The sequence below is a fragment of the Tasmannia lanceolata genome, unplaced genomic scaffold (genome assembly GCF_043159265.1).
Source record: "Tasmannia lanceolata isolate RefF3 unplaced genomic scaffold, GAP_Taslan_0.1 ptg000003l, whole genome shotgun sequence".
NCBI classification, from domain to species: Eukaryota; Viridiplantae; Streptophyta; class Magnoliopsida; order Canellales; family Winteraceae; genus Tasmannia; species Tasmannia lanceolata.
Window position 1 is genome coordinate 52408701 of NW_027518680.1, and position 21893 is coordinate 52430593.

Sequence of the window (21893 nt, forward strand, 5' to 3'; positions counted from 1 at the left end):
CACTCGTTAACAAAACCCAAAAAATTAGTGAATATTTCGCCGGATTCGCTCCGTGGTTTTTCTTGAAGAACTCTCCATCTCAATCCACACAAACAACTATGCTTCCAAACTGCCACAGCTCTGATACCACTTGTTGGGTTTTTCGCCAAAGAAAACCTACTTTAATTATGAAGAAAGTAAATATGTGGATTTAAAGTACCAAACAATCAAGAGAGAATTCACATAAAAGAACACAGATTTACGTGGAAAACCCTCCAACGAAGAGGGGAAAACTACAGGGCGAATCCGACCAAATATTTACTAATCAAAAAAGTAATACAACGTCTCTTTCTCAAGTTTTTCACCCAAAACATGAGACCATACAAGAAATAAGAGAGATAAAAGGTTAGCTCGTAGGGAACAACAAATCCCACTTTCGATCTTCAAGTTGAAGAAACTGAAATCCTCGCGAAGTCTCCGTGCAACGAGAGGATTCAACGGCGCAGTGAAAATCTTCATGAAGAACACTCTAAAAAGAGCCCTAGATTTTGGTCCTAAGCCAAAACCCTAAAACACAAGAAAAACCCTTTTGTTTTCTTCTTCCTCTTCTTCTTCTTCTTCTCTCTCTCTCTCTCTCTCTCTCTCTCTCTCTCTCTCTCTCTCTTTAAGTTTTTCACCAAAACGTCAACAACACAACTCTCGGCCCTTTTACTTTTCCAATCGGAAACAACCCCACGAGTTTCCTTTTACAAATAGGAAAACTCCCTTTCCTATTCTAATAGGATCAGTATGTGTGTATGTGTATGTGGGCCCTACATGGGCTAGACCCACTACAATCTCCCCCTCCATGCCTATGAAGAGGAGAAACCAACCTTGACTCTCACTTGGAGTCCAAACGAGATATGTCTAGGCATAGCTCAAGCTCTCCTGTGGAAACAATCATAGTCAACATATCAAACGAATTCTTGTTAGTACATATAGTCTCCAACTCTACCAATCGTGTTTCGATCACATCACGGATCCATCGGTTCCTAAAAATCCATTCCACTATTGCCTGATATTCTTTGCCTTTATGAGATTGTATCTCCTGAAACCTTTTTGGCTCCCCCTCACTAGTAACCAATATGTAATCTGAGGTAGGATATCTAATTGATGGTCGATTCTCTCTAGCAAATCTTCTAACCTGAGATTCCACTATCTCTGTCTGTGGAAGCTGCTGTGCCTGCTCTTGATTTATCCCAGTATCATGACCATCGGCATCTGATCCATGATCACTACCATCTCCTTGCACTTCTCCCCCATGTGTAACATGCTCGAACGGAGAACGAATAGATGTAAGATCAATAATACCATCACCCACACTCTTAGATTTTTGTACCCTCTCAAAATCTGTAAAAGTATGGTCTTCGTAGAACACAACATCTCTGCTTCTAACTATCTTCTTCTTTTCAAGATCTCATAGTTTGTAGCCAAATTCTTCATTTCCATAGCCTACAAATATGCACGGAGTAGCTTTAACATCAAGCTTTAACCTTTGCTCTTTGGGCACGTGAGCAAAAATTTTACACCCAAACACCCTCAAATGAGAGTAGGAAACATCTTTTCCTGTCCACACTCTTTCTGGAATATCAGAATCTAACGCAACCGAGGGAGACCTGTTAATTAAGTAGCAAGCAGTGCGAACTGCTTCACCCCAAAATGACTTTGGCAACTTAACCATCTTCACCGTGCATCTGACTGTCTCACTAATAGTGTGATTCATCCTCTCTGCTACCCCATTACCAAGAAGTGTCTTTTCATGTCTTATACCATGGTTAGAACAATAACCTTTAAACTTGTTGGATATATACTCTCCACCGTTACCAGTACAGAGACACTTCAAAGGTTTTCTTAACTTTCTTTCTACTATGGCATGAAATATCTGAAAACATTGGAACACCTGATCTTTTGTTTTCAAAAAATAAACCCACATTTTCCTGGATGCATCATCAATAAAAGTGACAAAATACCGATTGTCACCAAGGGATTCCACCTCAAAGGGACCACACACATAAGAAAACACCATGTCTAAAACATTAATTTTTCTTCCTGATGACATAACAAAAGAGACCCTGTGTTGTTTACCAAATAAACAATGATGACATGGGTCAAGATGCGTACCTTTGACGAATAGAATAAGTGCATTCTTTGCCAAAATCTGCAACTCCTTCTCACCCATATGAGCAAGCCTATTATGCCACAAGCTAGGAGAAATGTCAGGATGACACTATTTACTTATGCGTGGCTCTTTTTTCTTCACCAGTTTTGCTGGTCAAAGACAATGGCCAATGAGAAAAAGGTTTTGTTAACAAGTGCCCCCGGGGCACTCGTTAAGGTGCTTTGCAAAAGAAAATTTACACATGTCTTGATAGAAAAAGCTAAAAACATTTATAGAAGTCTCAAACAGGTGAAAATTGATTGTGAATTTTCTTTTCCAAAAAGCACCTTAACGAGTGCCCCGTGGGCACTCGTTAACAAAACCCAAAAAATTAGTGAATATTTCGCCGGATTCGCTCCGTGGTTTTTCCTGAAGAACTCTCCATCTCAATCCACACAAACAACTATGCTTCTAAACTGCCACAGCTCTGATACCACTTGTTCGGTTTTTCGCCAAAGAAAACCTACTTTAATTATGAAGAAAGTAAATATGTGGATTTAAAGTACCAAACAATCAAGAGAGACTTCACATAAAAGAACACAGATTTACGTGGAAAACCCTCCAACGAAGAGGGGAAAACTGCAGGGCGAATCCGACCAAATATTTACTAATAAAAAAAGTAATACAACGTCCTTTTCTCAAGTTTTTCACCCAAAACATGAGACCATACAAGAAATAAGAGAGATAAAAGGTTAGCTCATAGGGAACAACAAATCCCACTTTCGATCTTCAAGTCGAAGAAACTGAAATCCTCGCGAAGTCTCCATGCAACGAGAGGATTCAACGGCGCAGTGAAAATCTTCATGAAGAACACTCTAAAAAGAGCCCTAGATTTTGGTCCTAAGCCAAAACCCTAAAACACAAGAAAAACCCTTTTGTTTTCTTCTTCCTCTTCTTCTTCTATCTCTCTCTCTCTCTCTCTCTTGAAGTTTTTCACCAAAACGTCAACAACACAACTCTCGGCCCTTTTACTTTTCCAATCGGAAACAACCCCACGAGTTTCCTTTTACAAATAGGAAAACTCACTTTCCTATTCTAATAGGATCAGTATGTGTGTATGTGTATGTGGGCCCTACATGGGCTAGACCCACTACAATCTCCCCCTCCATGCCTATGAAGAGGAGACACCAACCTTGACTCTCACTTGGAGTCCAAACGAGATATGTCTAGGCATAGCTCAAGCTCTCCTGTGGAAACAATCATAGTCAACATATCAAACGAATTCTTGTCAGTACATATATTCTCCAACTGCACCAACCGTGTTTCGATCACATCACGGATCCATCGGTTCCTAAAAATCCATTCCACTATTGCCCGATATTCTTTGCCTTTATGAGATTGTATCTCCTGAAACCTTTTTGGCCCCCCCTCACTAGTAACCAATATGTAATCTGAGGTAGGATATCTAATTGATGGTCGATTCTCTCTAGCAGATCTTCTAACCTGAGATTCCACTATCGCTGTCTGTGGAAGCTGCTGTGCCTGCTCTTGCTTTATCACAGTATCATGACCATCGGCATCCGATCCAGGATCACTACCATCTCCTTGCACTTCTCCCCCATGTGTAACATGCTCGAACGGAGAACGAATAGATGTAAGATCAATAATACCATCATCCACCCTCTTAGATTTTTCTACCCTCTCAAAATCTGTAAAAGTATGGTCTTCGTAGAACACAACATCTCTGCTTCTAAGTATCTTCTTCTTTTCAAGATCTCATAGTTTGTAGCCAAATTCTTCATTTCCATAGCCTACAAATATGCACGGGTAGCTTTAACATCAAGCTTTAACCTTTGCTCTTTGGGCACGTGAGCAAAAATTTTACACCCAAACACCCTCAAATGAGAGTAGGAAACATCTTTTCCTGTCCACACTCTTTCTGGAATATCAGAATCTAACGCAACCGAGGGAGACCTGTTAATTAAGTAGCAAGCAGTGCGAACTGCTTCACCCCAAAATGACTTTGGCAACTTAGCCATCTTCACCGTGCATCTGACTGTCTCACTAATAGTGCGATTCATCCTCTCTGCTACCCCATTACCAAGAAGTGTCTTTTCATGTCTTATACCATGGTTAGAACAATAACCTTTAAACTTGTTTGATATATACTCTCCACCGTTACCAGTACAGAGACACTTCAAAGGTTTTCTTAACTTTCTTTCTACTATGGCATGAAATATCTGAAAACATTGGAACACCTGATCTTTTGTTTTCAAAAAATAAACCCACATTTTCCTGGATGCATCATCAATAAAAGTGACAAAATACCGATTGTCACCAAGGGATTCCACCTCAAAGGGACCACACACATAAGAAAACACATTTCTAAAACATTAATTTTTCTTTCTGATGACATAACAAAAGAGACCCTGCGTTGTTTACCAAATAAACAATGATGACATGGGTCAAGATGCGTACCTTTGACGAATAGAATAAGTGCATTCTTTGCCAAAATCTGCAACTCCTTCTCACTCATATGAGCAAGCCTATTATGCCACAAGCTAGGAGAAATGTCTTCAGTAATATTTTCCATATCCTTGCACACTTTTGCATAAGTCGTGTATAACGTGCAACAAACCTTCCCCTTTGCAACAACAAGTGAAACTTTGGTGAGCTTCCAAGCTCCCTTACCAAAGTAGCTTTCATAACCTTCCCTATCCATGGCTATCCCAAAAATCAGATTAAGGCACAAATCAGGAACATGTCGCACATCTCTCAAAGTCAAGGTGCACCCAACATTGGTTTCTATGCACACATCAGCAATTCCAACAATCTTTGAGAGACTAGTATTGCCCATCTTCACCATACCAAAGTCACTTACTTTATATGAAGTGAAGCACTCCCTGTTAGGACTAGCACGGTAAAAAGAACCTGTATCAACAACCCACTTTATACCCTGATCTGTAACATACAAACACTCATCTTCTCCAAAAGAGAGTGTTATCACTTCTTCATCAAACACGGTAGCTGTAATGTCTTTATCATCATCCTTTCTCTGATTTTTACTTTCTTTTTATTCTCTTTTGTAAACTCAACAATTCTTCCTTATATGGCCATCTTCGCCACAATGGAAGCATTTTTTCTTCTCTCTTGAATTCAAAAATTCTTTGGATTTGTTGTGATTTTGTGACCCTCTGCTTTTACTCCTTCTACTGTTCTCTATGACAAGAGCCTGTGCACGATCTATACCCGTTGATTTACTTTTAGTCTCTTCATTAAGCAAGCTACTAGTAACTTGGTTCATACTAAGTACACCATCTTGAGCAGAATTACGAAGTGACAACACTAAAGTTTTCCAACTGTTAAGTAATGAGCTCAAAAATAACAATACCTGCACCTCATCATCTAGCACCACCTTCATTGAAGACAATTGGTTCACTATGCTCTGAACTTCATTCAAATGCTCTGCAATTGAACCACCTTCTTTGAACTTTATGTTTACAAGCTTTTTAATTAAGAAAGCTTTGTTTCCAGCAGTCTTTCTCTCATAAAGGCCCTCCAACTTCGTCCCAAGAGAACGTGCAAATGTTTCATTAGACACATGATGGAACACACTGTCATCCAACCATTGCCTAATATGTCTGATAGCCTTTCTGTTCAATTTTGCCAATCTCTCTCAGACATGCTAGTCGGCTTAGCCGCATCATCTTAAATGGGTTCATACAAATCCTTACAAAAAAAAATATACTTCATCTTTCGTTTCCAAATCATCCAATTTGACCCAGTCAACTTGATCATAGTTCCTGAAGAACTCTCCATTCTCAATCCACACAAACAACAATGCTTCCAAACAACCACAGCTCTGATACAACTTGTTCGGTTTTTCGCCAAAGAAAACCCACTTTAATTACGAAGCAAACAAATATGTGGATTTTAAGTACCAAATAATCAAGAGAGCAATCACACAAAAGAACGCAAAGATTTACGTGGAAAAACCCTCCAACGAAGAGGGAAAAAGGATAATTCTTCTTTGTAATCTACAAATTCTTTACCATGTTTGCTTGAGCTTGGCCTAGATATCTCCAAAAATATTTTGTTCAAGTATTTAAATGTTCTTGGGACTGTAAGAACTATTCTTAATTTCAGATCAATAAATTCAATTTTCATTAATATTTAGAGCTTTTCAATTAGTAGCGGCTGTCTTGTTGATTTGCTTGGAATTACCTCAGAGAATAGTGTTAGAAGAAGTAATTTAGACGTGAATGGGTAGGGTCCACCAAAGAACCCCACCCAAGTTTAGATTTTTAGAATCCATGTGATAAAGGTATGTGTGTTGGACGGTCATGTACATGTGTTTTGGATTAATCTTCTAGAAGTCTATATTTATCTTTTGGTTGAGATAGAGTTGAGAAGCTATGTTATAGGGAGACGATGTTTATAGTATAGTATTGCGGAGAACTGTGCCTAGGCGGGGGGACCCCGTGCTACGAGTCCCGGGTAATAAGGAATACAGGCCTATATACGGAGGCTATTTGAATTGTTGTATTCCATTATGGTCTGTTAGGTCTCTTTGCTTAAGGTTCAAGGGAAGGCCGCTGTTTCAAAGTGTGTTGCTTGATAGACAGCTACTAAAAAAAGGTGCTTCTAAGAACATGTCTTTCCGAAGGGTGAAGGAGCTCTAGCCTCATGAATCGGACATGGAATAGAAGGACTAGTTTTGAGGAGATGGAATCACTCGACTGTTAGGGAGAGGGCTCGTGAAGGGGAGAATGAAGAGTAATGATTTCAGTAAGAGCAGCCGGACGGACTACTATAGTGAGTCTAGTGACTACTAGAGTATAATAGGCTGAGTATAGTAGAGTAGAGTTGAGTAAAAAGGTAGAGTATAGCAGCCTTTCTGAGCGAGGTGCATTGTGGAAAGGGTACTACTCTTGCTAGTTTTTCAATAGAAAACTAGGGCTCTCTTCTTATTTTGTTTGATTAAAGATGGTACACTGACTACACTATTGAATAAAAAAGAATACTATACTAATAGAAAATAGCACGGGGATTCGGCCTTTCTCAAGGACCGGGCTAATTGCCCTAAGGCAAAGAACTGATGCCACTTGTCCTGAACCGCTAACTGTAATGTCTTTACCGTTGCGCCCCTTTCTTGATTTCGGAGTTCGACACCCGGTTAAATGTCTATCCCAGCAAACCAAGTATGAGAAGCTTGGGATGCATAGGGAGAGCCGTGTTTCCCTTTTCAGGAAAATGATAGATAAGAGAATTGATATATAGGAGATTGGTTTTATTTGAGTACGTAGCTAGGTTACAAAAGAAGTTAGAAAACAAGTGATGTTACACATGTTTGTGGTGTAGTATTTAAAGGGCTGTCAGCGGGATATTACGGTTCTCAAAAAGCTCTTAAAGCCCTTTAAACTCTACACGACAAACATGGGAGAGAGACACTTGTCAGTAAAAACACTAAAATCAAATTTATCAATTTTTGATGCCCTTTATTTGTAATTTCCTAGTATGTCCACCCTCTTTTGTCTGTTCTCTCTTGAAAATGGAGTAATTGAAAATTTGAAAGATCGTAGGGGTGAAAAAATCATTTTCATTTTCAATTCGAAAGCAGGTGGAATCCGGTAGTTAGAGGACATGAATTTGCAATTTTATTCTCTTTTTTTTTTTTTCAAATTGATTTGGAGTTCAAAACTGGTTATTGGGCGTCGGCGTGAGATGCATGGCGTGCGAAGAAAAATAAATGATACAAAGAAGATCCGTTAAAATATCTAGGAGCAATTAGGGGGGAATACCAAAAATTTAAAGTTACAATTTTTTTTGTCCGAAGAAAATTAAATACCTTACAGTTGTAAGCCTTATCTATCATTATCGTATAATGAACAGGCTATTTGAGAAACAAAATGATTTAATTTTCTACAATGATATTGATAATCCATCACATATTCACATCGACAGTATTTAAATATTGATAAAAGAACATGACATTACATAGAAAAAAGTCGGTTGAATAAATGGAGTTTATATGGTGTAAGCCCTTATAGTCCTCTACGGGCCACACTATACGATGATCCAATCCGTCCATGTGATGGGCCACAACGTAAATAGGCTGTGCTCCAAAAATCATTTCCATAGGATGATCCTAGCCCTCTGATCTACAGAGGTTTTCATAATCTAGCCCTCCGATCTACAGAGGTTTGATGAATCAATCACATACACAATATTTAAATATTGATTAAAGGACAAATAAAATCATGACAGTATAGAGAAAGTTACCTATAAACTAAAATCCCTATCCACTTTGGTACTTTCCTCAAATTGGCTAGCAAATCCATTATCTATCTATTATAATATAGCAGGATGGAGTTTTCATGTTCACGCCCACGTGAACAGCCTCCCCATCCTCATTGAGATCTACGTGGCATCCTTCTTAATAGCATTTCAATTAAACGCTAAATTTTAGCCCAATGGCTAAACTTCCCTGATCTATTAAGTAACATAAAACGAATGGGATTTGCTAGGGACGATCTCAGAAGGAATTTCACGGAACCGCTGTTCCATCAGAGTGCAACCACCTCATATGAATTAAATGAACAAGTCAAAATCTGAATTTATGTGGCTGCACTCACATGCAACAGCTGTTCCGTGAAATTCCTTCTGCAATGGTCCCTACCAAATCCATTTTGCTAACTATCCTTTCACATCTCTTCCCTACCTCAGTACCATTTTAATCGAGCAAATTTCAGCAAAACAATATTGCTAACAATTTTGCGATATTATAATAGATTTTTTTACTTCTTAAAAATTCCTACAGTGATTACATATGCGGGGACAATGTTATTGTCCGCCCAAACATAAAAAGAAAGAGATAGAGCATATGTTTCGAGAAATGTCAGGATGACACTATTTACTTATGCGTGGCTCTTTTTTCTTCACCAGTTTTGCTGGTCAAAGACAATGGCCACTGAGAAAAAGGTTTTGTTAACAAGTGCCCCCGGGGCACTCGTTAAGGTGCTTTGCAAAAGGAAATTTACACATGTCTTGATAGAAAAAGCTAAAAACATTTATAGAAGTCTCAAACAGGTGAAAATTGATTGTGAATTTTCTTTTCCAAAAAGCACCTTAACGAGTACCCCGTGGGCACTCGTTAACAAAACCCAAAAAATTAGTGAATATTTCGCCGGATTCGCTCCATGGTTTTTCTTGAAGAACACTCCATCTCAATCCACACAAACAACTATGCTTCCAAACTGCCACAGCTCTGATACCACTTGTTGGGTTTTTCGCCAAAGAAAACCTACTTTAATTATGAAGAAAGTAAATATGTGGATTTAAAGTACCAAACAATCAAGAGAGAATTCACATAAAAGAACACATATTTACGTGGAAAACCCTCCAACGAAGAGGGGAAAACTACAGGGCGAATCCGACCAAATATTTACTAATCAAAAAAGTAATACAACGTCCCTTTCTCAAGTTTTTCACCCAAAACATGAGACCATACAAGAAATAAGAGAGATAAAAGGTTAGCTCGTAGGGAACAACAAATCCCACTTTCGATCTTCAAGTTGAAGAAACTGAAATCCTCGCGAAGTCTCCGTGCAACGAGAGGATTCAACGGCGCAGTGAAAATCTTCATGAAGAACACTCTAAAAAGAGCCCTAGATTTTGGTCCTAAGCCAAAACCCTAAAACACAAGAAAAACCCTTTTGTTTTCTTCTTCCTCTTCTTCTTCTTCTATCTCTCTCTCTCTCTCTCTCTCTTGAAGTTTTTCACCAAAACGTCAACAACACAACTCTCGGCCCTTTTACTTTTCCAATCGGAAACAACCCCACGAGTTTCCTTTTACAAATAGGAAAACTCACTTTCCTATTCTAATAGGATCAGTATGTGTGTATGTGTATGTGGGCCCTACATGGGCTAGACCCACTACAATCTCCCCCTCCATGCCTATGAAGAGGAGACACCAACCTTGACTCTCACTTGGAGTCCAAACGAGATATGTCTAGGCATAGCTCAAGCTCTCCTGTGGAAACAATCATAGTCAACATATCAAACGAATTCTTGTCAATACATATATTCTCCAACTGCACCAACCGTGTTTCGATCACATAACGAATCCATCGGTTCCTAAAAATCCATTCCACTATTGCCCGATATTCTTTACCTTTATGAGATTGTATCTCCTGAAACCTTTTTGGCTCCCCCTCACTAGTAACCAATATGTAATCTGAGGTAGGATATCTAATTGATGGTCGATTCTCTCTAGCAGATCTTCTAACCTGAGATTCCACTATCTCTGTCTGTGGAAGCTGCTATGCCTGCTCTTGATTTATCACAGTATCATGACCATCGGTATCTGATCCATGATCACTACCATCTCCTTGCACTTCTCCCCCATGTGTAACATGCTCGAACGGAGAACGAATAGATGGAAGATCAATAATACCATCATCCACACTCTTAGATTTTTCTACCCTCTCAAAATCTGTAAAAGTATGGTCTTCGTAGAACACAACATCTCTGCTTCTAACTATCTTCTTCTTTTCAAGATCTCATAGTTTGTAGCCAAATTCTTCATTTCCATAGCCTACAAATATGCACGGAGTAGCTTTAACGTCAAGCTTTAACCTTTGCTCTTTGGGCACGTGAGCAAAACTTTTACACCCAAACACCCTCAAATGAGAGTAGGAAACATCTTTTCCTGTCCACACTCTTTCTGGAATATCAAAATCTAACGCAACCGAGGAAGACCTGTTAATTAAGTAGCAAGCAGTGCGAACTGCTTCACCCCAAAATGACTTTGGCAACTTAGCCATCTTCACTGTGCATCTGACTGTCTCACTAATAGTGCGATTCATCCTCTCTGCTACCCCATTACCAAGAAGTGTCTTTTCATGTCTTATACCATGGTTAGAACAATAACCTTTAAACTTGTTTGATATATACTCTCCACCGTTACCAGTACAGAGACACTTCAAAGGTTTTCTTAACTTTCTTTCTACTATGGCATGAAATATCTGAAAACATTTGAACACCTGATCTTTTGTTTTCAAAAAATAAACCCACATTTTCTTGGATGCATCATCAATAAAAGTGACAAAATACCGATTGTCACCAAGGGATTCCACCTCAAAGGGACCACACACATAAGAAAACTCCATGTCTAAAACATTAATTTTTCTTTCTGATGACATAACAAAAGAGACCCTGCGTTGTTTACCAAATAAACAATGATCACATGGGTCAAGATGCGTACCTTTGACGAATAGAATAAGTGCATTCTTTGCCAAAATCTGCAACTCCTTCTCACTCATATGAGCAAGCCTATTATGCCACAAGCTAGGAGAAATGTCTTTAGTAATATTTTCCATATCCTTGCACACTTTTGCATAAGTCGTGTATAATGTGCAACAAACCTTCCCCTTTGCAACAACAAGTGAAACTTTGGTGAGCTTCCAAGCTCCCTTACCAAAGTAGCTTTCATAACCTTCCCTATCCATGGCTATCCCAAAAATCAGAAAGGCACAAATCAGGAACATGTCGCACATCTCTCAAAGTCAAGGTGCACCCAACATTGGTTTCTATGCACACATCAGCAATTCCAACAATCTTTGAGAGACTAGTATTGCCCATCTTCACCATACCAAAGTCACTTACTTTATATGAAGTGAAGAACTCCCTGTTGAGACTAGCACGGTAAAAAGAACCTGTATCAACAACCCACTTTATACCCTGATCTGTAACATATAAACACTCATCTTCTCCAAAAGAGAGTGTTATCACTTCTTCATCAAACACGGTAGCTGTAATGTCTTTATCATCATCGTTTCTCTGATTTTTACTTTCTTTTTATTCTCTTTTGTAAACCCAACAATTCTTCCTTATATGGCCATCTTCGCCACAGTGGAAGCATTTTTTCTTCTCTCTTGAATTCAAAAATTCTTTGGATTTGTTGTGATTTTGTGACCCTCTGCTTTTACTCCTTCCACTGTTCTCTATGACAAGAGCCTGTGCATGGTCTATACCCGTTGATTTACTTTTAGTCTCTTCATTAAGCAAGCTACTAGTAACTTGGCTCATACTAAGTACACCATCTAGATCAGAATTACTAAGTGACAACACCAAAGTTTTCCAACTGTCAAGTAATGAGCTCAAAAATAACAATACCTGCACCTCATCATCTAGCACCACCTTCATTGAAGACAATTGGTTCACTATGCTCTGAACTTCATTCAAATGCTCTGCAATTGAACCACCTTCTTTGAACTTTATGTTTACAAGCTTTTTAATTAAGAAAGCTTTGTTTCCAGCAGTCTTTCTCTCATAAAGGCCCTCTAACTTCGTCCCAAGAGAACGTGCAAATGTTTCATTAGACACATGATGGAACACACTGTCATCCAACCATTGCCTAATATGTCTGATAGCCTTTCTGTTCAATTTTGCCAATCTCTCTCAGACATGCTAGTCGGCTTAGCCGCATCATCTTAAATGGGTTCATACAAATCCTTACAAAAAAAAATATCCTTCATCTTTCGTTTCCAAATCATCCAATTTGACCCAGTCAACTTGATCATAGTTCCTGAAGAACTCTCCATTCTCAATCCACACAAACAACAATGCTTCCAAACAACCACAGCTCTGATACCACTTGTTCGGTTTTTCGCCAAAGAAAACCCACTTTAATTACGAAGCAAATAAATATGTGGATTTTAAGTACCAAATAATCAAGAGAGCAATCACACAAAAGAACACAAAGATTTACGTGGAAAAACCCTCCAACGAAGAGGGAAAAAGGATAATTCTTCTTTGTAATCTACAAATTCTTTACCATGTTTGCTTGAGCTTGGCCTAGATATCTCCAAAAATATTTTGTTCAAGTATTTAAATGCTCTTGGGACTGTAAGAACTATTCTTAATTTCAGATCAATAAATTCAATTTTCATTAATATTTAGAGCTTTTCCATTAGTGGCGGCTGTCTTGTTGATTTGCTTGGAATTACCTCAGAGAATAGTGTTAGAAGAAGTAATTTAGACGTGAATGGGTAGGGTCCACCAAAGAACCCCACCCAAGTTTAGATTTTTAGAATCCATGTGATAATGGTATGTGTGTTGGACGGTCATGTACATGTGTTTTGGATTAATCTTCTAGAAGTCTATATTTATCTTTTGGTTGAGATAGAGTTGAGAAGCTATGTTATAGGGAGACGATGTTTATAGTATAGTATTGCGGAGAACTGTGCCTAGGCGGGGGGGACCCCGTGCTACGAGCCCCGGGTAATAAGGAATACAGGCCTATATACGGCGGCTATTTGAATTGCTATATTCCATTATGGTCTGTTAGGTCTCTTTGCTTAAGGTTCAAGGGAAGGCCGTTGTTTCAAAGTGTGTTGCTTGATAGACAGCTACTAAGAAAAGGTGCTTCTAAGAACATGTCTTTCCGAAGGGTGAATGAGCTCTAGCCTCACGAATCGGACATGGAATAGAAGGACTAGTTTTGAGGAGATGGAACCACTCGACTGTTAGGGAGAGGGCTCGTGAAGGGGAGAATGAAGAGTAATGATTTCAGTAAGAGCAGCCGGACGGACTACTATAGTGAGTCTAGTGACTACTAGAGTATAATAGGCTGAGTATAGTAGAGTAGAGTTGAGTAAAAAGGTATAGTATAGCAGCCTTTCTGAGCGAGGTGCATTGTGGAAAGGGTAGTACTCTTGCTAGTTTTTCAATAGAAAACTACGGCTCTCTTGTTATTTTGTTTGATTAAGGATGGTACACTCACTACACTATTGAATAAAAAAGCATACTATGCTAATAGAAAATAGCACGGGGATTCGGCCTTTCTCAAGGACCGGGCTAATTTCCCTAAGGCAAAGAACTGATGCCACTTGTCCTGAACCGCTAACTATAATGTCTTTACCGATGCGCGCCTTTCTTGATTTCGGAGTTCGACACCCGGTTAAATGTCTATCGCAGCAAACCAACTGATGGCGTCTGGATCCAGGTCTGCGATCGCGCGGTCGGTAGAGGGCCTCCGCGGGGTCTGCAATCACAAACAAAAAGGGGGTCAGGGGGTCCGGGGTGGGTCCCGGACGACCACTTCGACACCCAAGTCAGATCCTTCGACCAGTCAATATAAAGAACAGCTAGAAAGGGAGGGGGTTTTGACCAGGGTTACCAGGGCCGGTGCGCGGGGACATTTCTGGGTGCGTAAATGAGTGAGTCGGAGGGGACTAGCAGGGAGAGCAGGATGGGATTCCTGGCCTCCTCTGTTGTTGCCTCGCCTCTTTTTCCGGTGTTGCGGGGTGGAGGATGGGTGAATTCCCTGCTTTTTCCGGGGTCAAAATAAAAAAAAGGTCCCCCTCTTCTTCCTTTCCCTCCCCTTTTAAAGGGAGGTGTGCGGCCCTTTTCATCATTATGGAGGGAAACACTTCCTTTGCAGGATTGGGCCGTCCCTCTGCCTCGCCGGCGGGCGTGGCTTTGGCGGCCATTTCCTTCCCTAATTTGTGATGATGAGGCCTGGGTGGTGAGAGAGCGACATGTGTCATGAATGTGTGGTCTTTGCCGTTTTCCAACACCCTTCTTCATGATGGTTGGGCTCTGCTCGTGCATGGATGACACGTGGTGATATTTGGGAGCGTAGCCGTATTTGTGCCCCATCATAACTCCCCCTTACTCCTTTGGTCCATTGAATGGGCCAAGGGAGTAACGTTTTGTTCGAGCTAAGTCATGATGAGGATATTTACGAGGGCTCCGGGGTGCGTGGAGACGTGCCGTTTTATCCGGCAGCTGTCCTTGGGAAGCGCCGGCGTCGTTAGGGAGGCTGCGTTGTCTCGTGGCACCAGGATTTCTTTCCCGAGTTTAAAAGAGGAGAATTACCCTGGTGTCTTTTTGTGGCTCCTCATCGCTCTTTCTTCTTTCTTTTGCGGTAGGGGTTCTTTTCGTATATTCTCCAGCAACATGTCTGGCTCTTCTTCACGAGTTAGGGGCAAGGCCTGTCTCCTCCAGGAGTCGTCGAGCGACCCTGACTTGTCCTCCGATCCGGGGGAGGATCTCGTGGCTCGTCGGAAGAAGGCTAAGAGGGGCCCGAGCGCTTCGTCGGGCTTCCCCCCCCATTCGCCTTTCTTCCCTGCCTAGGAAGGACAGATTGTCCAGGTCCCGCGTTGCCCGGGAGTGGTCGTTTTTCTCTCGAGCCTATCGTCAGGGGACGGAACTGCGTGGGCGTGTTTCGAAGATGGGTCAGGAGATCGAGGACTTGAAGCGGGAGAACGAGGTTCTACAGATGAAAGTTCATCTTCTCAACGAGCAGCTGTTGGAATATGAGGTGGAACCCCTGCTGGAGACCTCTTGGGAGGAGGAGGGGAGCTCCTCTGGGGAGGAGTCGTTCTCCGATTAAGCTTTGGCTTTCTATGTTTTTCCTGCGTGTCTATCCCCTTCTCTGGCGGGGATCTCTGAGGCCTGCGTGTCTATCCCCTTCTCTGGCGGGGATCTCTGAGGCCTATGTGCCCTGTGCTTATTTTTTGGTTTCCCTTCATTTTTGTAGGCCTATGGGCCAGGAGGATGTTAATGGGTAGTTTATGTGTATTTGGTCCATATCTCTTAATGTTGTTCTTGGCTTGTGTTGGAGAATCTCTGTGTTTGCAAGGATTGGCGATGCTCCGACCCTTCCGGGCGCTATCTCTGTTTTTTTTTTTTTTGGTTTTCCTTTGCTTTGAGCGATTGTTATTCTCTTGTTTGTGGCAGGAGAGATGTCTTCTTCTAGTGACGTTGGTAAGGGGAAGGAGGTTGCGGCGGTGACAACGGGCTTGTCGAGCCGGAAGAAAATTCCTTCTGACTTTATGGCCGCGGCCAGACTGGGTCGGTCGCAAGCGAGGCTCGCAACATCTATGCCTTCCAGCCCCTCTGGTCGAGCGGTTGGAGAGAAAGGGCCGGTTAGTTCCTCACCCCCGGGGTCTGAGCATCCTGCCAGGAGGGTCGCCAGCCGCGTGGCGCGTCCTTCAATCTTTGCGGAGGACGTGCCAAGTCGGATGGAAGGGGCGGTAATGACCAAGCTTCTTCTGGAGCGGGCGGAGCTTCCCCCGCAAAGTTTCCAGATGCGAGGGGAACTGTTTAAGCCTGGCTGGAGGATTGGTGTTGAGGACAGCGTTCTTGCGAATCCCCGGGTTGGGGTGGAGCTAGGGGTGACAACTGCCCTTCCTTGTGACGAGGCTGAGCTGAAGGGCTATGATCGTAGGGCCCTGGGGGCTCAGTATTTTCAATCAATTTCCTGCGTAAGTAATGGGTGGCCGGTTTTCTGATGGTATTTTTCTCTCCTCGCTGTTTTCGAGATTGTGTGTTGGAATTTTCTTGATAACTTGCCTTTTGTAGTCCCAAAGTTATGCCAGGAGGATGGTGCAGTGCCTTCTTGAGGATGAGGCTGAGATAAGTGCTGTGGGGGAGCTAAACCGGCAGTTACTCGAGGAATTGGGCAGAGCCCGGGCGGAGAGAGCGACCTTTGATGACACTGTTGCTCAACTCCGGGAAGATCTCCGGGTAACTGTGGAGGGGAGGAGTCGTGCGTCGGACAAGTTGGCGCTGGCCCGGCGAACTCATGCCCGGGAATTGGCGAAGGCACGGGAGGAATGGCGCGACTCTGCGGAGTTTTTTAAGGCTGCGGCTGCATTCAGCGTGGATATTGATGCGTTTGCTGAATGCCGGCGGCGCGTTCAAGAGGTCGATCCCTCCTTCCCTCTCGATAAGCTGATGCATGAGTCTGAGGTCGATCCTTTGCCGGCACCGGCGGAAGTGGTGGAGCCGGTAGGAGAGGAGGTGCCCGCCCCGGTGGATCGCGTAGTTGCCGAGACTTCCGAGGGGGGCCCAGTGATGTTGTGAATGCCTCGGGGGGCTTGCTCTTTTCTTTCAATGTTCCTGGTTATTTGGTCTGTAATAACTTTTGAACTACCTATTTTGTGTTGTTTGTTGTGTAACCGTATTGACATCTCTGCATATACACGATGCGCCGCGAGGTTTTCGAGGTCCTCAGGCCTTTGCGAATTGTGTTGGTGAGAGTATTCTTAGTGCACCCCGTAGGGCGTCTGTTTATGGGAGGACTATCTTCCCCTCGAATGATCAGTTCGGGGTTAATGGGTCCCGCCTGCCCTTAAAGGGGGAGGTCTTTTTTTTTTTTCATGGGGAGCGTTTTAGGGTATTCTCGGGGGGATCGGCCTCGATGTTACCTCTGTCTCACTCCCTGTTTTCTTTCGGGTCCCTCATTTATCGTGGGCCGGAAAGTGGAGATGTACGCTGCTTTTGTAGAAGTGCTTTTCCATTAATTTGTTGATAAGAATACATCTTTGCTTCTAGGACACAAAAAGGAAACCAAAACACTTGTCATATTTTTAAAAGAAAGGCACAGAACTTCCCCTGTCGTTTTACTGATAGAACTTTCGGAGGTTGTCCATGGTCCAACTGCGAGGGACCGGGGTCCCATCAAGGCGTTCTAGTTGGTAGGCCCCGGGTCGAAGTGCCCGAACGACTTTGTACGGTCCTTCCCATTTGGGTGCGAGCTTACCCGTGTTGCGGGGGTCTGATACCTCTGCACGCCGTAGCACCAGATCTCCGGGCTTTACCGAACGCTTTTTAACCCGGGCATCGTAGTATCATGCCACCTTTTGCTGGTAGGAGGCGGTTCGGAGGAGGGCTTGCTCTCTTTTCTCGAGAACGAGATCGAGGTTGTTCCGGAGGAGTTCGGAATGTCCCTGCTCGTCGTAATTCGCGGTGCGGAAGCTGGGGAGGCCAATTTCTAGCGGAATGACCGCTTCGGTCCCAAAGGTTAAGCTAAAAGGAGATTCTCCAGTTGCGGTTCGTGGTGTTGTTCGATAGGCCCAGAGGACGCTAGGGAGTGCGTCCAGCCAGTTTTTTCCTGCTTCTCCCAATCTCTTCTTGAGACTTTGTAGCAAAATCCTGTTGGTTACCTCGACCTGCCCGTTGGCCTGCGGGTGTGCTACGGAGGCGAAACGGTGTTCGATGCTTAGGCTATCACAGAATCTGCCAAATTCGGCGCTTGCGAACTGGGGACCGTTGTCTGTTACAAGGGTCTTTGGAATGCCGAAACGGCAAACGACGTCGTGATAGAAGAACTTCTCCGTCGCTTTGGAATTGGGTTTTACCACGGCTTTGACCTCAACCCACTTGGTGAAGTAGTCGATGGCGACGTATAACATTGTATGCCCCCCGCGGGCCTTGGGGAATGGTCCGAGTAGATCCATGGCCCACATGGCGAAAGGCAGGGGTCCTGCTATCGCGGTGTACGGTGTAGCCGATTGGTGGGGGGTGGTTGCGTACCTTTGGCAGGGGTTGCATTTTTTGACGAATTCCTTGGCGTCCCTAAGGACCGTGGGCCAGAAGTAGCCGTGCCTTACGATTTTCTGGGCTAGGGTCCTGCCGCCTCCATGGTCTCCGCAGATCCCTTCATGTACTTCTCGTAGCGCGTAGTCTGATTCGGAGGGCACCAGGCATCGGAGGTACGGCCATGTGTAGGACCGTTTGTAGAGCCTGGGCCCGTGGACCACGTAATGGGTGGCTCTTGCGGTTAGGCGCCGGGCTTCCAGCTTATCTGCGGGTACTATACCGTCTTTCAGGTATCGTATGATGGGGTCCATCCAGTTTGGCCCCGGTGGAATCTCCAGAACTCGTATCTCGTCGATGCTGGGGTGGGGCAGGATTTCTGTGAGCACGGTGCCGAAGTCATGGGTCTCTTCGGCGGCCATTCTTGATAATGCATCCGCTCGGTTGTTCATGTCTCGCGGCACCTGGAGGATCTCTACCTCTCCCATCCCCTGCAGTTTCTCTTTTACCTTGTGGAGGTATTTTTTCATTCTGAAGCCCTTGGCTTCGTATATTCCGTTTACTTGGTTAACGACAAGCTGTGAGTCGCTATAGACTTTCAATTTGCCTGCGCCGAGCTCCGCGGCTAGACTTAGTCCTGCTAGTAAGGCTTCGTATTCGGCCTCGTTATTGGAGGCTTTGAAATCCAACCTGAGGGCATATTCCAGTGTGAACTCTTCTGGGCCGTGGAGGACCACTCCCGCTGCGTGTCCTTTATTGCCGGCGGAGCCATCAACGTGCAGGATCCAAGGGGTTTCGCTGTTCTATTCCGAGGGGTCCTGCATCCCGTCGTCGCAAACCGTGTGCGCAGTGGGGCCCTCGCTGCTCCCCATTGTTGCTGGTTCTTCGGCCGGGGCCGTGAATTCCACTATAAAGTCAGCGAGGGCTTGAGATTTGATAGCCGGCCTTGGGCGGACTTGTATGTCGAACTCGCCCAGCTCGACGGCCCAACTTACCATCCTACCCGAGGTCTCTGGTTTCTGGAGAATCTTCCTGAGGGGCTTGTCGATTAGCAGGACTATGGGGTGGGCCTGGAAGTAGGGGCGGAGCTTTCGAGCGGCACTGACGACTGCGAGGGCGAATTTCTCTATGTTCGAATATCAGATTTCCGCACCGTGGAGAGTCTTGCTCACGTAGTACACAGGGTGTTCCTTTTTGTCGCTTTGTTTGGCCAACACCGCGCTTACTGCCGTGAGGCTGACGGCCAGATATAAAAACAGCTCTTCCCCCGGCTCGGGTTTGGCGAGTACGGGCGGTGTCTGGAGGTATTGCTTCAGAGAGTCGAAGGCCTCTTGGCAGGCCGGGGTCCATTCGAATTCCCATATGTTTTTTAATTGTTTGAAGAAGGGTTGGCACTTCTCTGCTGATTTGGGCATGAATCGGCCGAGGGCCGTGATCCGTCCTGCGAGCCTCTGTACTTCTACTGCTGTCGTCGGGGGTTCCATGTCTAGGATGGCCTGGATTTTTTCTGGGTTGGCCTCGATCCCTCTTTGGCTGACCATGAACCCCAAGAACTTTCCGGAAGTTACCCCAAAGGCGCATTTCGCGGGGTTCAGCTTCATTCGGGCTCGTCGTAAGGTGTCGAAAGTTTCCTGAAGGTCGGAGATGTGTCTGGCGGCTTCCAGGCTTTTTACCAGCATATCGTCGACATACACCTCCACGTTCCTTCCAATTTGCGTTTGGAATAGCTTATTCACGAGCCGCTGGTAGGTGGCGCCTGCGTTTTTTAACCCAAAGGGCATGACAGTGTAGCAGTAGACGCCCTGATCGGTGATGAACGCTGTTTTCGGGATGTCTGACTCGTGCATTTTGATCTGATTGTAACCTGAGAACGCGTCTAAGAAGGTGAGAAGTTCGTGTCCGGAGGTGGCGTCGATGAGTTGGTCAATGCGCGGGAGGGGATAGGGGTCTTTTGGGCAGGCCCGGTTGAGGTCGGTGAAGTCTATACAGGCCCGCCATCCTCCGCTAGCTTTCTTGACCATCACGACGTTTGACAGCCACTCGGGATACCGGATTTCCCTGACGAATCCGGCTTGTAGCAGTTTTTCCACTTCGGCCTTTATGTGAGTTTGGCGCTCTACTGCGAAGTTCCTCTTTTTCTGCCGGACGGGTTTAAGGGCGGGGTTCACATTCAACTTGTGGACGGCCATTTCCTTGGGTATCCCGGGCATGTCCTTGGCAGACCATGCGAACATGCCTTTGTTTATTCTGAGGAAGTTGATCATCTGGTCTCGCAGGGGGCCTGTTAACATGGAACTTATCCGGACTTGTCTCTCCGACTGATCTTGGGTCAGGGGGATGGAGTCTAGCTCCTCGGCGGGCTCTCCTCTGATTGCGTGAGCCCGCTGCCGAGGGTCTTCACTGCCGATGGTGAAATTTTCGGCTGGGGCGTTGGTTCCTTTCAGGCTTGCCGCGTAGCACTGGCGTGCTATCATTTGCTGTCCCCTGACCTCTCCCACTCCGTCCGGAGTGGGGAATTTCATCTTGAGATGGGGGGTGGAGACTACGGCTCCCAAGTCTCTGAGAGCAGGGCGCCCAATGATGGCATTGTAGGTGAACGGTATGTCTACGACCAGGAAGGTGGTCAGGATGGTTTTCTGCAAGGGGTACGCTCCGAAAGTCACGGGCAAGTCGATCTTGCCGTCTACCTGTACGGATGCCCCGGAGAAACCGTAGATGGAGTATTCCGCGGGTCCCAGCCTTTCCCTGCCCAGCTTCATTTCTTCGAAAGTTTCGAGGTGTACAACATTGACGGAGCTTCCTGTGTCCACCAAGATTTTTCCTATATCGAAGTTGGCGATGACTAGCCTGATGACCAGTGCATCGTCATGCGGGACTTGTAGCCCGTCGAGGTCTTTGTTGGAAAAAGTGATGATCTAGTTTTCATGGGGTGGATTTGTTCGGGCCTTCTTGGAAGGTATATCCATGGAGAATACCCGTTCCGCGTATGCCCGCCGACCGGCTGTTGTCGGCCCTCCCGCCGCGGGCCCGCCTGCGATGATGTTGATTTTTCCTATGATGGTAGGCGGTTGCTCGCGAGCCTGTGGCTGTTCAGGGGGCTCGCCCTTTCGAGGGCGCTGGTGGCGGCTCGTGTCATGTCTGCTGCGGGATCGGCGTCAGCTTCGTGAGTGATGCCTACCGGGGGATCGGTGTCAGCTTGTGGACCGGCGGCGGTTTGGTGACCGATGCCTACCTCTGGGTTCGTCGAGCGGGCGCTGGGCCTCGCATGGGCTTTTGTCAGGACTCCTGAGGTACTGGTTTAGGTGTCCTTCCTCGGCCAGCCTTTCCAGCTGGAGGCGGAGGTGGAAGCAGTGGTCAGTTTCGTGGCCGTGGTCCCCGTGGAATTCGCAGAATTTCCTGGCGGACCTCTTCTTTGGATCTGTGGCCATTTTCTTGGGGGGGGGTCAGG

At 44.6% G+C, this 21893-nt stretch overlaps 1 pseudogene; it reads right to left on the minus strand.

Annotated features, from left to right (window-relative positions):
* Nucleotides 1-11974: 11974 nt before the first annotated feature.
* Nucleotides 11975-21893, minus strand: part of LOC143869893 (flavonoid 3'-monooxygenase CYP75B137 pseudogene) — a 38585-nt pseudogene continuing 28666 nt past the window's right edge.